Source organism: Carlito syrichta, unplaced genomic scaffold (genome assembly GCF_000164805.1).
Source record: "Carlito syrichta isolate Samal-C Ts95f unplaced genomic scaffold, Tarsius_syrichta-2.0.1 Scaffold306694, whole genome shotgun sequence".
NCBI lineage: Eukaryota > Metazoa > Chordata > Mammalia > Primates > Tarsiidae > Carlito > Carlito syrichta.
Genome location: NW_007250790.1, coordinates 703,663 through 721,811, shown reverse-complemented (window position 1 = coordinate 721,811; position 18,149 = coordinate 703,663). Strand labels below are relative to the sequence as shown.

Genomic DNA, 18,149 nt, shown 5'->3' with positions numbered 1-18,149 from the left:
TTTGTTCAGCTTATGTAGATATTGCCAAACAATTCTGCAAAATGTTAGTACCAATATATATAATCCAACCAACATTGGGGAATTCCATTTGTTCCAAGTTCTTATGTATTTTTGGTGTTGTCATTTTTTTTTTTCATTTTTAACAATTCTGAATGTAGAGCCCTGTCTATGAGGGTACCTCAGTGAGAGTTTAATGTGCATTTCTCTGGCTACAAACAAAATTATATGTTTATTGACTGTTTGGATATCCATTTTTGTTAAGTGTCTAGCTCTCTTGTCCATTATTCCATTGGGTTGCCTGTCTTGTCCTTGATTTGAAATTCCTTTTTAATTCTAGACATAGGTCATTTGTCAGTTACATGAAGTTTACCCTTTAACTCTTTTCCTTTTTCTGCTGATGGACAGAAAGTCTTAATTTTAACATGTCAAATCAAACAATCTTTTCCATTCCATTTAGCAATTTTTATGTTCCTTCTAAGAAGGAAAATGCCAATTTCATAGAGATATTCTCTCTATAATTTTTTGCATTTAGATCAACAATCCACCTGAAATTGATTTTTGTGTATGGTGTGGGATAAGTAGGACATTTTGAAAATAAATGCATATGAATATCTATTCATCCTAATATAATTTATTAGGATGTTTACTCTTTTTTTTTGAGTTGGAGTCTCACTCTGTCACCCAGACTGGAGTGCAGTGGCCGCTCCCGGCCACTGCAGCCTCGACCTGCTGGGCTCCGGCGATCCTTCTGCCTCAGCCTTCCAAGTAGCCGGAATTACAGGCGAGCGCTACCATGCCCGGCTGCTTTTTAAATTTATTGTAGAGATGAGGTCTCGCTGCCCAGGTGGGTCTCGAACCCGCGGGCTCAGGCAATCCACTCACCTCAGCCTCCCAAAGGCGTGGGATTACAGGCTGAGCCACCGAGCCCGGCTAGGATGTTTACTCTTATTCTACTGCTCTGCAATGCCACCTTTATCACATATGAGTTGTTAACACATGTCTGGTCTGTTTCTTTCTCTCTTTTTTTTTTTTTTTTTGGTGTCTTCAGCTGTTGTTTATTGTCAAGCAGGTTGGCTTTATAGGCCTGGAAGCAGCTGCAGTGGTGGGGAAATTGGAAGTGGAGGGTGGAGTGTTTGTCTGCAGTGACAGCTGAGTAAAGTGCAGGAACAGAAGGGCACAATGCACAAGTGGGGAGAAAGAGCACGTTGGGGAAGCAAGTAAGGGCAAGAGCCAGAATCTGCTTTAACTGGAACCACTTTCCCATGCTCAAAGACCCAACAATTGCTGGCTATCTCCAGAACCCAGGCCAAGGCTAGGAGTATTCTGGGCATCGATTTTTTTACAGGAACCGAACAGAGTACACAAAGGAGAGGGAGCTGGTGCCCTCTGGCCAATGGCTCTGTGGACCCCCAGTCCTGCATCCCTCCCCCATCACTTGCTTGGGTTCGGCCACACAATGGACCAGGCTCTGGGCCACCCCGCCAGAGCAGTCATGTTTCACAGAGGAATTAATCTTCCCTTGTATCTCAGCCCACTAAGTGCCACACTACAACCCAGAGTGAGTTCTGTAAGCATTGCCGGCCCAGTGGTTGGTGTAAGGGCATGGGACAGGGACTAGAGGAGGGGCTCTGGGATCTATCATGGCACAGGCACTACATGCATGGTGTTGTGAAGCCAGAGCCAGGGTACCATCCAGTCAGCACAATAACCACATCTGCCTTCTTGAGGAAGCCTCAGACCTTGCCAACATTCATGGTCAAGATCACCTGGAGGACCTGGTCCTCAACCCAGGCCTCCTAGATTGGGTCCTTGCCCAGAACAGGAAAGACGCAGTACAGGCGGGCCTAGTGAGCTGTCTGGTGATTCTGTGTCACAGCAATGAAGGGGGCTCCTAGGCAGTATCTGGCAACCTGATGAGCAGACCTGCAGACTTGGTGAGGAGGATTATGGCACCACTGCATAATCTTCCTCACCAAGCTCCTGAAATAATTGCAAATAGTAGATGCCAGTCTCTGCTTCCCAGGCAATCAGGTGCTGCATGTGAACCTCCTCCGGAAGGTAGTCCCCTTTGGCTGTTTCTCCAGACAGCATGATGCATCAGGCTGCATTGAGGACTATGTTAGCCACATCACAGCCCTCAGCCTGGGTAGGGTGCAGGCTTCTTGATAATGCTTTCCAACATCTGCCAGGCACAGATGACAGGCTTCCCAGCATGGTTGCACTGCCCAATCATCTTCTGAACAAGGAAAACCTCTACAGAAATCTCAGTGCCTAGATCACCATGAGCCACCATGATCCTATCACTGGCTTCCAGGATCTCATCAAACATCTGAACTCTCTCATGATTCCCAGCCTTGCTGATGAACTGATGTTCTTTCCTTTCTCAGGACCTTCTTGACTTCATGGCTGTCAGATGCCTTGCAGATGGATGACATAAACATCAAGTCTACATCCTGCTCCACCCCAGACTTTAGGCCCTGGATGTCCTTTTCTGACATAGCAGGAAGCTCCACGGCAGCCCCAGAAAGATTCACACCTTAAGAAACCACCATTTTCCACCTGGGTCACCAGGAAGTCAGCACCTTTCTCCTTCACCAGTGGAGAAATGAGCCCAACATCCACATGGATCTTGCTGCCCACCTCTACCTCCTGGCAGAGGTTCTTGTAGTCCAGCCACAGGATGTTCTCGTCACTCTTATCCAGGCAGGCATTGTCCAGTGTGATCCAGAGTGTGGCAACCTTCTTCAACTCCACCTCCATGGTGCCGCTGCCCTTGATGAGCCCAGCTCATGTCTCAAGTCCTTTAGTGTCCAGAACCACATCAATGCCCGGTAGAGAATGGGGTCACAAAGCAAATCTTTCTCTGGTTGTGCACATGTTCTCGATGGTCTCCACGTAGTACTTGTGAGTTCTGTGGGAGAAGTTTGGATGAGCCACATTCATTGCAAACTTAATCATCTCCAACATCTCCACTGATCAGGAAGCTGGGATGATGGTACAGATGATGACAGTGTTCTGGGTCATGATGGGTAGCCAGGCCGTGTCCAGGCAACACACGTGCTCCAGGAACGTGCCAGTCATGTCTGCATGCAGCTGCTGGGTCTGAATGAAGGCAGTCCCAGATTCACTATGGGCTTTGACATGGCTTCTGAGATCCTCCAGCATGGTCTGGCTCAGGTTACACTGCAAGTGTAGGTTGATTGGCTGCCTGGGATGGGATGCTTCTGGGTCTGTTTCTAATCACTATCAAATTGGTCTAATTGTCTGTCCTTCCTACAACTGACATTGATTCCTATAACTTTATTGTGTTTTGATATCCAGTAGACCAAATCTTTATACTTTCTATTCTTTTTAAAGTGCATCTTAGTTTTTCTTGCCATTTGTCTTTTCATATATTAATTGTATTTTTAAAATTACCTTGTCACTTTTCATAAAAACCCTGTTAGAAATATGTTTGGAATTGCAATAAATATATTTTGAGAAATGATATCAAATATTGTGACTTCTAATGCATAAGCATGGATTATCCTTCCATTTCTTTGATTTTGTTTTTCAAATTTTCTCATTTTTTTAGTTTTTGCAGTTATGGAACATCTGTCTTTATATCTACTGATAGCTGTTTGATATATTTGAGACTATTTTGAATAGTATCTTTTTAAAAATTATATTTTCTACTTGTTTCTAGTACTTAAAAATCCAATTAATTTTGTATATCAACTTTAAATACGTTACTAAACTCTTCTAATAGTTCATTTGAAAATTCTCTATACACATAATGATATCATCTGCAAATACAGTTTTAGTCCTTTCTTTCTAAACTTTATGCTTTTTATTAACTTCCATTTCTTACTTTACTGACTAGAACTGCCAGTATAATGTTGAACAAAATTGACTGTAATGACCACCTTTGTTTCATTTCCAATCCAAAAGCAAATATTTTAGAACTTCAGCATAAAATACAATGTTTGTCAATTTTATGAGAGTAAGTACATTTAAACTAGATACTGAAAGACTAGACTCTTACCTGGAGAACTAGAGCATAGGATTTAAAAAGTTAATTATAGAATAAAGAAGATTCAGAATATGAATTAAAGCCAAGATTGCAATGAAAGCCCTTCCTGGGTAGTGGGAGAGACTATTTGGGAGAGGCATTACATGTAAGAATTTATATGAAAGGGTTTTGTTTCTGTCTTCTACCAGAGTTAAATTGAGGGACGGGGGAGGGAAGGATAACAGAAATCTTGTGTTTACAGATCAGAAGATAAAAGGAATTTTTGCCTCACTTCTACTTTGTACCTGGATGCTGTCCTGGGGAAATGTGGAGGAGAGGGTAGAAGAATATTTAAGCACTCAGCCTCGAAATAATATCTGGGGAGAATAATTTAAAGGACAAAAAATGCATGTATTTTTCCAAATAGTCTGGACTAGTGGAGCATATTTACAAGGCCTCCTTTAAACGATGTTTACTGACTTATCCTCTTGTGTGATGTCAGCCACCTTAATTGATAGATGTTATAATAAAGGTTCTGAGAAATTCATCATTGTTTCTGTTGAGAGAAATTTGCTAGGGATCTTTTTTTTTTCTTATTATATTTCCCAATGTTCCCTTTATGAGATCCCTCAGGAAAGATTTCTGTTTAGTCTTAAAAAATAACTTGAAAATTTTCTCTTTTCCCCCATTTATTTATTGCCATTTTGAATTCTATAATTCACTAGAGTTTCTGTGTTTGTACTGGAAAAGAGATTTTGTGAACCTTTGTTAGCAAGACATTATAATTTTGAAGGATTTGTTTAAAAATATTTATTATGAGAAACTATATTCAAACATACAGACAAGTAGAGAGAACAGTATGTTGAACATCCACTTTTACCTAACACCTGGGCCAACAATAATATCAACAATGGTCACACTTGTTTCATTCATACCCCTACTACCACACTGGACTATTTTGAAGCAATTCTTAGACATTGTGTAATTTCATCTGCATTTATTTTAGTATGTATGTCTAAAGAATAAAGAACCTCCATTTGCACTGGGGAGGTAGAAAATTGTAAGAAAGTATGGCTTTCCTTTTAAAAAGAACAAACTAGGTGACCTATAAAACCAGTGTGAAAATTATTTCTAAGGATGCAAAGTAACCTAAATGAAATGAAATCCAGAAAATGGTGAGCTCCTTTTAGGAGAGAAGTGATCTGAGATTGCTTTTGTTCTTGGCAGAGCAGTGGGAAAAAGACCTCAGCAACAACAACAATAAAAACCAAACACAAAAATCACTATAGATGGGATGAAAAGAAATCAGCTGATGACAACTGATTTGTTAAAGGCCGAGTATGATCTGACTTGATGTTTCAGAACCTGAGTAGCCCCAGTGAAAGACAGTTAGACTCACCTGTTAACTCTTTCTCATGCTTCTTCATCAAAGTGTTCACACAGAAGATTGGAGATGGGGCAGAAGAACTCAGAGAAAACATCTGAGGCATGAGTCAGAGGGTTCCCATAGCTGGGGTAAGAGCAGGAACGCTGAGAGGGTCCTTCCTGTGGACTCAGAGAGGTTGAGGGTGGACCAGGGGCTAAAAGATTCCCTTTAGGTCTCTGAGCTTAGTGACAGGGGGAGGGAGAGAGGCTGAGAGGAATCATTCTTCTATATCCTGGACCTTCTGAAGGCTGAAAAGAGGGACAAAAGAACGGAGAAAAATTCATTAACCAATCAGATTTTAATCCCTGCTGAAGGGACGTTTGGATCCTCCCCACCTACCATCTGCAGCCAATGATAAGTTGAATTTAACTAAAGCAAAAGCAAAGCCCAGTTCCAGTTCAATGACAGAAGTTGACTCAAGTCCCACCCCTAGCATCTCCTACTGCTAATGGGGGTGAGGAAGTGATTTCTGAGTGTTTTTATTTCCATTTTTACTATTTTATATACAATATCTGACATACAGTAAAACATATTGAGACACAATGAAGCAGTAAAATGAGACCCATGATCGGAAGGGTCTATAAAATCAAACCTGGGTTGGCCCAAATGTTGGAACTATTAGACAGGGTCTTTGAAAGTGAAAAACAGGTTAAATACAGATGGTAGAAAATACACATGAGCAGATGGGCAATTCTAACAAAGATCAAAATTATTTTTCTAAAAAGCCAAGTAGAAATGCTACAAATAAAAAAAATTCAACGTCAGCGAGGGAGAAAAGAGGGAGGGAGAGAAGGGGAAGGAGAGACATACACAATAGCCTAGAAAATTATTATGCTATAACATCAGCAATAATTTCTTTTTTTATTTTAATTTTTATTTTATTTTAAAGATGTGGGGTATAATTCAGGGTTAGATATACAAATGTTGATTATGCAGGTACCCTTGTTGATGAGCTATGCCCCTCCCTCCCATAGCAGTTTCCCTCAACTGCCAATCCCCCACCCCTCCCCTGGCAGTTTCCTGCTACTACCAATCCCTTTCTTATGGTGTTATGATAATTGTTTAAGGTTCGTTTATGAGTGAGAACATATGGTACTCTGTTCTTTGTTTCTATGATAGATCACTGAGTATGATCAACTCTAAATTCATCCAAGTTGTTGCAAAGTCCATATTTTGTCCTTCTTCATGACTGCATAATATTCCATTGTGTATATGTATCACATTTTAAAAATCCAGTCCAGCTTCTATGGGCGGCATGGTTGGTTCCATGTTTTTGCTATTGTGAATAGAGTTGCAGCAAACATTCATGTGCAGGTATCGTTTTTGTAGAATAATTTGAGTTCCTCCAGGTATATTCCCAATAGGGGAATTGCTGGGTCATGTGGAAGGTCAATTTCTAGTTCTTTCAGAAATCGACACGTTGTCAGCGATAATTTCTTAATAGCATCTGTAATGCAGTAATCTGAAATCTGAGAGGGCTTTCACATAATGTTTATCTATTCCAAAGAAGTCACCTGGAGATCCAGAAGGGAATGCCACTGGTTTATTAAAACTTATGGAAGCATGTATGGTGGCAGTGAGCAGTCCCTTTTGGCCCCAAAGTGTGTACTAAAAGATGCCTATTTTGAAGTTAGTGACTGCTGGGGGTGGGACAGTGGCTTCAGGACATGGCCCTTTGCAGTCTTTCTACCCAGACAGCTCTTCTTCCTATGCACATGCTGGAAACAGGGAAACAGGGCAAAGTCTTGCTCCTTGCCTTGGAGATGCCTTCCAGACAGGGAAAATTCTAAGTTGGCAGGACTCTCAGAGGAAGAAACAGAAAAATTATTTCAGCTGTGAAAAAATTTTAATTTGTTCATTAGTACCCCGCTGCATTAAATATATACTTCAGGTAAATTTGTGATCCTGAATTCCGGCCAGTAAAGATACTTTGAAAAATCTCTTTGTGCATCTGAACACTAGAAACCATACATGTTGTCGTATATTGATAGGCAGCAAATCTTTTTCAGCAGCCCTGCATTTAGATGACACTCCAAACTTCTAACCTGTTAAGATTAGCAGAGGGGAAAGAAGGGAGATAAAATAGTGACCTATTTATGGTGATTTCTGTTCTTGATAAAGCCTCAGAATAATTTATCCGACCCAAAGTTCTTTAATCTTGTCTAAGTTTTCACTTGCTGACCGTTTGGTGCATCCAAGCTTTGCAGCACTTCCAGATCATCAGTACTGATGTGACATAGGTGCAAATCCTCCTGTTTGATGGGCCAAAAACCTTTTAAAATCCCTTCTGAAGCCTCATATACATATACAAAAGCCTCGTATAGGACTTTTTGGTTGTTATTTCTACTTTTTAGAAAAAACATGTTAGAGCAGGGGAATGCCAATAAAAAGAATGTACAAAAAGGAAGGGACTGGGAAGAATAAGGTAGCATAAACATTAAGAAAGTTGAATTTTTGATCATCATGTTATCAGCTTATCACTAAAAATCCTACATACATTGTTTATGTAATATGCATATATATATATATTATGTAATAGAATATATACAGAATTTTACTTAATTTCTTCATTGATGCCTTTTAAATAAACTGCTCTGTTTTGTGAACAACTTCTTTTACTTATAACACCTGTGTATTCATTCAGCATTAGGAAGGCACTGGGTTAGAGTTTGGGCTTTCAAGCCAGGCTTTCACAATCAAAATCTGGCTCTAATATGTCAGCTATGTGAATTTGGGCAGCTATTAATTCTTGTGTGTGAGAGTTCTCATCCTAAAATAAGGATAATAAACACATACACACCTCTTACAGTTGTGACAAACAAATTGATATAAATGACTATAATTATTATCATCCATATTTTAGTATAAGGAAACACCCACAAGAGTATAACAGCTGCCTGAGTTCACAATTTACATAACAAAAAGTAACTGCAAAATTATATATGAATTGAATGATCTACATAGACTGGAGCATGCCACCAGCTGTGTTGAGTCCCCTTGTAATAGACAAAATATAATTCACCGAAATCTCGTAACAGTATGTTTGAATTGAAAACTAGGCCCTGATGACAGGGCCTTAGTATCCCGCCTTGAAAAATAGGCATAACATTTCCTTTTGCAGAGACGTGTGAATATTAAATGTGATAGTTTATAAAGTTCCTGCAATAAAATAAATACTTAACTGTTACTTCAGTTTCTTCTCTTATTCTTAGCTGTTAGTAATTTCATAATACAATTTTTTTTTGCCATAAAAATGTTCATTATAATGTAAGTAATAGCAGCAACCACAAAACTTTAAAAATTGAAGCTAATATGTTTGGCTATTCAAACTGAAATTCTAATTTTGCCCTCAGTAATCTAAGTGCATTTTATTTTCACAAAAGAAACCAGATGATATTGCTTTGATAGTGAATCAGAAGTTTTTCCTCTGTAAACCACATTGTGTCCTTCCTTATCTACAGTGCTGCCTGGCCAAAACCATGGCTTTTAAAAAATTTTCTGGAGTTTTGAAATTTTTTCTTTCCAGTGAATTATTTTTATGATGATCACTATTGTATCCCATAAACCTGTGCCATCTCTTGACCTATTTTCCTTGCTAAGGTGAACCAAATTGAAGAGAAACCACTAACAGTTCTTGAAATTCTGCAACTTTTTTTTTTTATTATCGTAGAGATGAGGTCTTGCCAAGTTGCCTAGGTGGGTCTCGAACCCACGGGCTCAGGCAATCCACTCACCTCAGCTTTCCAAAGCGCGGGATTACAGGCTGAGTCACTGAGCCTGGCTTCTGCAACATTTTTAAACTAAAGGAAACTGAATGTATATTACCATTTGTTTTTACATAGTTTGGAGAACTATTACAACCTAAAATAAGTTTAAAATGTCTTTTTGACTTAAACTTTTAGTTTGTACTTGTCTTTTTTTCTTTAAGGTTATGATTCTCTGAAATTAATTATATAAATCTAAATTTCACCTAAAATTCTCATTACAAAATGCTGAACAGTAATTTGTTTAGAATCTTTAGCACAAATTTCAGCTACAAACATATTTTACTCCATTGGAAGAGCATTACATTTCATGAACATTGATTTAAATGCACTAATATATATGAGCCATAAATCTCTTTTAAAACTAGTCTATTTTAAGGTGCAAAAGAGACTTTGAACATTTTATTCAAGTTTTTATAGTTAAAAAAATCATTGTCACAAATACTTATCCCTACTTACAAATGCATATCTAGCAAAAATCCAACATGACAAACTATATCACTAATCATATTTGAAAATTGTTTTTCAAAACGTTCTTGTGCAGAATATAAAACTTGTAGAAAAGCTAGGACACAAGTTCATGTTTATGTCCCCTGTTTTCATTCTCGTTAAGGTTTCATTGTTTCTTTTTTTAACCACAAACAATTTCAGCCAATGTACTAGTTTGCCTTGATCATAAAATCAGACTGGGAAAGGATTTTAGAAACCATCAAGTGTTTGTCAAACCTGAATGAGCATATGAATCACCTAGGATGCTTAAAAACAAAAACAAAAACAAAAACTAAACATAAGAAAATACCAAATGTTCTCGCTCCTGGAGATTCTGATAAGGGTGAAAACCAAGAATCTGTTCTTTCAAAAATGTCCTAAGATGATTCTAGTGATAAGCCAGATTTGACAACAGTCAATACAACAGTCAATTGTAGAGTTGCATCTTCTCTACAATATCTTTGCCAAATTGTTATTTGGTCTATGATTGAACACCATGGGTGCTACAGAACTTTATCTCTTCAAGCAATAATTTACCTTCTTGGATATCTCTGTTGCAGTAGTTTTTTTCTTATATTGAATGAGATCTATGTTTCTGTTGCTCCTACTTACTGATCTCAGGAATTATTTGTGACAAAAACAAGTCTAAATTTGTACCACATGACTTATTTGAAAGTTTGAAGATGACCTGGACATATTCCTGAGTCTCCTCCAGGATAAATAATCCAAATTCAAGCATAGTTTTGTTTCTTATGACTTTTTAAACTTTTATCCCATTAGGTGGTTCTCTTCTGGACACCTTCCCCTCTGTCTGCCAGGTTTCAAGTATATTTCTCTAGGAGCATAAGGAGAGGTGTGCTTTCAGCATGATAGTTCTTTGAAACTTCTAAGGTTATATTAGGTTTAAAATATTTCTGGCTGGGCTCGGTGGCTCAGCCTGTAATCCCGCACCTTTGGGAGGCTGAGGTGAGTGGATTGCCTGAGCCCGAGGGTTCGAGACCCGCCTGGGCAGCGAGACCTCATCTCTACAATAAATCAAAAAAATCAGCCGGGCGTGGTAGCGAGTGCCTGTAATTCCAGCTACTTGGAAGGCTGAGGCGGAAGGATCGCCGGAGCCCAGCAGGTCGAGGCTGCGGTGGCCGGAAGCGGCCACTGCACTCCAGTCTGGGCGACAGAGTGAGACTCCAACCCCCCAAAAATAAATAAATAAAATAAAATATTTCTAGTGAGTCATGTGGTTCTTACTCTCAACTAAAATTATTCTATTTTTCTGACATACTAATTTTAAGTCATGTCTTTAATCAACATGATGATCTTTTTTTAAAATTCAAGTGCTAAGTTTTTGTGTTCTTTGTATTCTTGTATAAGTGAATCTTATAGAATCGAACTTATCAGTGCAGATTTTAATGGTAATATGGTTTGAAACTGGTTTGTCCTTGCCAAAACTCATGTTGAAATATAATTGCCAACATAGCAGTGTTAGGAGGTGGTGCCTTTAAGAGGTGATTAAGTCATTACAATGAATTTTACATAAAACTGGGTTAGTTCTTGGGCAGTGGATTAGTAATCAAAAAAGTGAGTTGATATAATGTGGGTTGTCTCTGGTGTTTTGTCTTTTTGCATGCTCTTGCTTTTCCTTCCTTTTGCTGCCATAAGTAGATCCTCAGCAGATTGGCTGTCCAATCTTGAACTTTCCAGCCTGTAAAACTATTTTCTCTGTCACTTATACAATCTCAGATGTTCTATAATAGAAACACAAAATAAACCAAGCCAAATGGTTGTCTCAGATCTTGATCTTCAAATGCATTTGCTATTCTTCATAACTTCTTGCCATTCTTGAATTGGTGAACCTACTCCATTTGTCTTTATTTGATTGTAAAGACATGAGGCTAAGAACAGAGGTCTGGGATTTTTCACCTACGAATCTTATACAGTTTGACATCCCTCCAAAAATCATGGCCCAATGAATATAGTTATTTAATGTGCTCCTGAACGCTCCTGAACAAAGCTATAGTACTCTAACTTGTTTCTAAGAAAATAGTGAGAAAACTTACCAAAACCTTGCTGAAGTCCAGATATTTCCTTAATCTTATATTGGATGAAATCTACTTGAAAGAAGTCCCTCTTTTTCCTCCCTCCCTCTTTCTTTCTCTCTCTCTCTTTCTCTCACCTATGGCTAACAGCTTTCACTTTTTCATCACAAAAAATAACCCATATTAGACTTTAACCTTCCTTATGAACACTTATATTTGTGTCACTCTCTTATACTGGACTGTAGTTATTATCTCTTATTTTTATTTTAAAAAATCATTTAAACTATTTATTATTAATTACAAATTTTAAATCGATGAAAATTCCTATAGAAACATTTTCAGACAAAAAAACAGTTACCTCCACATGAATAATAATTTCACCACACAGTAATAAGCACCAATATGTTTTATGTCTTCCTGGTCATTTTGTTATTGTTGGTTTTGCTTTTATGATTTTTTCATATTTAAAACAATCTGAGGTCACCAGCAAGTTTTATTCAATCATATTTACTTTAGTTTTGTTTTCCTTGTTTTATCAGGATTATTTGCATTTTCAGTTCAAATTAAGTATTTGCAAGTGTTTGAATCTTCTTGGGTTTTTATTTCAGAGGATTTATGATCTTTTACTTTTGAAATTTTTGAGATAAATCTTCCAAGATTATAAGTCTCACAGATTGCCAGATCTTACTATTTGCTTTTATAAACTGAAAGATGGCATGATTGCTTCTCCTTGTGGTTCCTAAGAAAGTTAAACAAAACTAATTTCATCTTATTGGCCACAATTAGGCCCGGAGTTGCTATTAGGTCCCCTGGTTACATGATTAATTTTTATCATCTCAACTCCTTTTCCTGCGATTTTTTTTTTTAGTTTAACATTTTTTCTTCTACTCTGAAATCTTCAGTTATTGCTTGATAAATAAGAAAGAAAATAATACAATCTCTGAGTTCTTGGTGAAAACTATATTCTTTTCTGAAGTAACTGTATTTTCATTGGTTTCAGTAAAAAATGAGACCTCCTCTTTCATTATCATTTATTAGCAGTACAAGTTTCTTGCCATTTTTATTACCATGGGACTTGTACTTATTACTTTCGATCAATATTCATTCTATTATATTTATAGGCTAGCACTCTAGCATAAAAGTATTATTATTTAATGTCTGTATTAAATATATTTTTCTTTGAAATGAGGAAAGTAGAATATAGATTTTAGGGGGAAATGTATTCTATGCTCTATGTCATAAACATAAGAAAAATACTTCACAAATTTTCATTTCTGTAATAATTACAAATTAGATTCAAAAGAAAACTTATTAAATTAAAATTTTCCTTAATAAAGAGCTCTACAATTTTATATGATTGCTCAGTATTGAAAATTACTTTGCATAGTTATCTTTCAAATTTGTTGAAGATTTTATATGGTATGTATCACAAATGTGATATATTATATATTATGAGATAATATATAGCACTATCATTGAAAATGTTTGTATGTTGTGATGCTATACACAAATTTAAAAATTCTAGGCATTTAACAGAAGTTTGTCAGTGATCAATGGTGATAATGGCCTTTGAGGAAATACCAGACTTTTAGTGATAATTGAATCAATTCACAATACTAGACTTTTTGGGATAATTGAATCAATAAAATAATGTATACACCTCTAGTCAAACAATTTTGAGTAAAAAGTTTGACTGAATTAAATCCATGGCATGGCTTAGTTATGTCTGAATATCAAAATTGCTTTCCCAGATTTATATCCCTGAGATCATTTTTCTACCCATAAACCAAGTGGAGTTACTAAAACTCATGGTTTTACCTATATTAATTGTAGCTTCATTGACAAATCTGTGTTCAGAAGTGTTCAGAAGTGATGAGAGAAGACAGAGTTAGCAACTTAAAAATATACCAAACTCATTTCAACATCTCCAACGATATTGTATGTCTGATCAACCTCTTTTTCTCTCCGATGTGAGTCCAGTTTTATTTCTGGCACTGGAAGACAGTTCACAAGTAAATGAGTAAAGCATGTCAGGGTATTTTCAGGATATTTTCCTTGATCATAGACTGTGGTGAGTAATGGTGCTATAAGTATAAGTAAGAGACATTTACCAGAAGCTTCATCTATTTAGAGGTAACATGCTTTATATCTTCTTTGCTGTTGTTCAAAGTTCCAGAATCATGTCATTTAGAATTAGAGTTTTTGTTTTTTTGCATACAAAATAAAAACAACTTTTGTAATTGAGTTAGTTTGATGCAATTTCATTTTAATATAAAGATGCTTACATTTAGTTTATCCTAAGCTATTTCTGTTCATGAAAACAAATGGGAGTATATATTATTTTCAGTATAAAATGCATAAAATAAATTTGCTGGCAAAAATATTTTCAAGTCTTGTGCCTGAAGAAAATTAAAAGCCAAACAGTCTTAGAAAAATTTTGTAAAATATAACAGCCAATGAAAATACAGATTTGAGCTCAGTAGAACTGTAATTTCAGAGGAAACTGAAGATCTTCACAGAATTTGGAAGAAGAATAGAAATGTAGTGATCAGGAGCCGTAGCCTTAAAGTCCAGCCACTTGAATTTGCTTATCTGCTCCTCATTTTCGGGACTGTCAGAACTCAGGTTGTTTTGAATTCACTTTCTGTCTTAATTTCTTCATGTGTCAAAATTGGGCTAACTTCTGTGGTGAGGATGAACAGTGGTAATATATTTTAAAAGATGCCATAGTAATTGGCGTCTGGTAATCACTCAGTAAATGGTGACTATTATTATTGGGCAGGTTTTTAAAGTTTGGGTCATGAGCCCCCCTGAAGATTACAGTGGTCTCCTGAGAGTCAGACAGGCCAGGAGGGTACGCATGATAGACTAAGTGGGTGTGAAATAAGTTGGGATTAGATTATCGGTGTATCAATCAACCCTATTTCTCCTTCACTCACTTGGATGCCTCATTCTCTCTACCATTGTATTCTTGGTATACTTATCCTACTTCCTCTAAACTCATACCTCCACATCCCAGTGTAGGTAAATGCTCAATTTGATTTAAAATAAATGAAGCAATAAAAGGCAGAATATGTTATCATTGACATTTCCTGAATTTTTCACTCAATTCAATAGATATTCTGGCTACTACTATGGTTGTATAGTGTGATTCAGGCTGTGGTGATTATAGATGAAAGAAATTAAGTCCTGTAGAGTCAGTAAGTTAGCAGTTCTTTGGGATATTTTAGTTGCTTTTTTGAAATACTTTCCCCACACACTTACATGTTCTGACCAAAGAATCTGTTGCTGAGCAACAAAGTTTTGGGGCAGCCAGGCCTAACATGGGATTTAGAGCCCAAGTGGCTAGGGAAAGGGACATCCACAGCCTTGTGCTCTATCACCCAGAGAACATAGGACAAGATTGTGGGCAGGGAAGGGAGAGCAATCTGAAGGAGATGTTCTTATTTCCCAGCTAAAGTCTGTCATCTTCTGTCTCCTGGGTAATGGGATAGAATTTCTTATGGCACATACCTCACTAAATTCCTAATGAAAGCAGCTCATTCAACTAATAATACTTACATTGCTTCCCTCTCTCTCATAGACTATGGAGCCTGAAGGTATTTGTATTTTATGTGGAATATTATATTTTAAATAGATGCTTTCTTGCAGATGTTCTGATATCTGTAACTACCAAATTTACATTGTAATGATTATTTATTGCTATGTAACAAATTGCCAACACCAAATTTAGTGGCTTAACACAACACACATTAATTATCTGACAGTTTATGTGAATCAGGAGTCTAGGCAGGGCTTAGTTGGGTCGTCTGCATAGAGTCTTACGAGGCTGTAGTCAAAGTATTGTCTGGGCTGAGTTCTTATCTGGAGACTCGTCTTATCCATCATAGGGACAGCACAAAATACATTATACTGTGTCTCTTTTGAAGCCTTGGAAGTAAGTTGAACTCGTCTAGGGAGGCATCTACTTCCCTGCTCCCATGATTGTTGGAAGCATCCAATTCCTTACAGCTATAGGATTCACGGTAGCTTGTTTCTTCAAAGTCAAATAAAGGAGAGAGAGAGACTAGGAGAGTTTGCCAGAAAGAGTATGCAACATAATGATACAAATTATATTATATCCCTTTTGTCATCTTTTATTGGTTGAAGACAAGTCCCAGATCCTACTCACATTCATGGGGAGAAACTACACTAGTGTGAAAACCAGTAGGTGGGGTTCATAGGAATCACTTTTGGAGTCTATCAGCCATATCTATGTACCAGGGACTCTACCCACTTCCTGGCAGAGACATCCTATTTGATTTATTCCAGTCTACTTGAGATGTTAAAAAAAATTAAAATTTCATCTTTTTGTTAATATCCACTTTGATAATGTTTATGAGAGTTTTTATAGATATTGTTGCTTGATAGACTGGTGTTTTTTAGTGTTAAAATTCTTAAGCTTAGAAGTTCTTTTGCCGTTATTTCATTTAAAAGTCTCAAAAAAGGTAGCAGCTGTTTTCTATAGTTACTATTTTTAATTTCTAATTTCTATTTATTTTTATATTTGCTATACTTCAATATTGTAGGATAACAGAATAAACAAATCCATGCTATCATTAAAAATTCTGTAAACATTTTATAATCATTTGTGATAATGTAATTCCATTGTAATTTTCATCAGCTTTATTTCCTTTAGAATAGACTAGTAGCCACATCTTTCATACACTGAGCCTTGTCTGAGAATTATTCAGTCAACATCTTTCTTTTGTTTTTAAAAATAAATGTTACTTTCTTGAATTTGTGTGGCAGTACTTGATGAAAGTGGGTTTGTTTATTTGTTTGTTTATTTAGACCTGGACTACCAATAATACTGTCAATTCTCTCTTTTGCTTCAGTTCTGGCAACTTAAACCATAAGAAATGCTTTCACATTATTTCTTCTTTCACCGGCCAAATCCATCATGGGGATAGCACAAAATACATTATACTGTGTCTCTTCTGAAACCTTGGAAGTAAGTTTAACTGCATGTGATTTCATCAATTCACAGGAAAGGCAAATTATAGTTTCTACGCTCAGGAAAATAATGAGTTTCAAAATAGAAATCCAAGTACAATTTAAAATAACAAACTTTAATCTCTATAACTATATAAAACCTTTAAAGGTAATCACCATCGAATACAAATGTTATTTCTCTTCTGACTATGCCCGAGTTCTCAGATACTCGCAATCAGCGATAACGCTGTGTCTCTGCAATGACATTAGGAAACGCAAGTCTTTCTCTTTGCATTCCCTGTCAGTAGGCTATATTTCCATGTATCCCAGAACCTCCCACATAGAAATATGGAGGGTACCAAATAAGGTTTTTTGAGTACAATTAATGACAGATTTAATGAATGAATAAATATTCTGATTTCTGCATATAAATTTAGTATTGACTGGTATCTGAATACAGATATTTGATATATAAGCTTAAAGGTGTTCTTTATCATCTAGCTTTGTGTGAATTATATTATATATGGCCTTTGAGGACTGTAACTAGATACAGTGATGGGCAAGACAATTTTGAACAGGCACTGGAAATAAGCAGTCATATGTTGCCTGAGGCATAGTTGTGGCCTTTTCTCAGAGTAAGATTTCAGAAAAGTAATCTCAACAAAAATTAAACTTACAGATTGAGAATTTTTTGTCATGAAAATTAATTGTGTTGCATTCTATGATTTAATGCATTTTTAAGCATGTATTAAGTAAGCTATATGTTATCAGAACAGACAGTATTAAGTAATAGAAAGCATTCTAGACTTGGAATGCAAAGAATTAACTTTGAATTCTGACTTCATCCTAGGATGGAGTTTTCTCTTCTACTCACCTCTCTCAACTGTAAAAGGAGGGTAATAATATCTTCCTTTCCTACTTTCCTGGGCTGCCATGCATGTCAAAATATATGTGATAGTGCTTGGTAAACTCGAAAGCAACTGTAGGGTCTTATTAGAAGTGACCTCTTTAAATAGATATTGTTCTGGGAATGCAATTACACACAAAATCTATAGCGTTAAAAGTCATGATGCAGAAATATCAGGCACACAGAGGAAAGCTAAAAAAAGTTAATGAGATATAAGACCAGTAAATACCTATGTGGGAGTATTTTTTTTTTTTCCCTACTTGCTCTACACTGCATAGTTAACAATATGTCCAAAATTCAGGGAAAGCTTTTCATCTGGTCATGTTGCCATCTATGACCTCTTGTAAGGGGAGGCAGGAATAAATGGCAGGTCAGAGGAGGTAGATATGCCATCAGAAATATCATTGGGATTATAAATGAAAGTATTGGGAAACTTCCATGGAGAAGGCTGAGTTATAAGAAATGAAAAATAGAAAATATTTGCCCAAGAGATAAAATCTTCACGTAATATTTAGTTTGCCTCCTCAGAGAATACTCCTTTCAATTTTAGAACAATACTATTCAC

At 36.7% G+C, this 18,149-nt stretch overlaps 1 pseudogene; it reads right to left on the bottom strand.

The window, feature by feature from the left end:
* Positions 1 to 1,638: 1,638 nt before the first annotated feature.
* Positions 1,639 to 3,165, bottom strand: LOC103265613 (annotated as a pseudogene).
* Between the last annotated feature and the right edge of the window lie 14,984 nt (positions 3,166 to 18,149).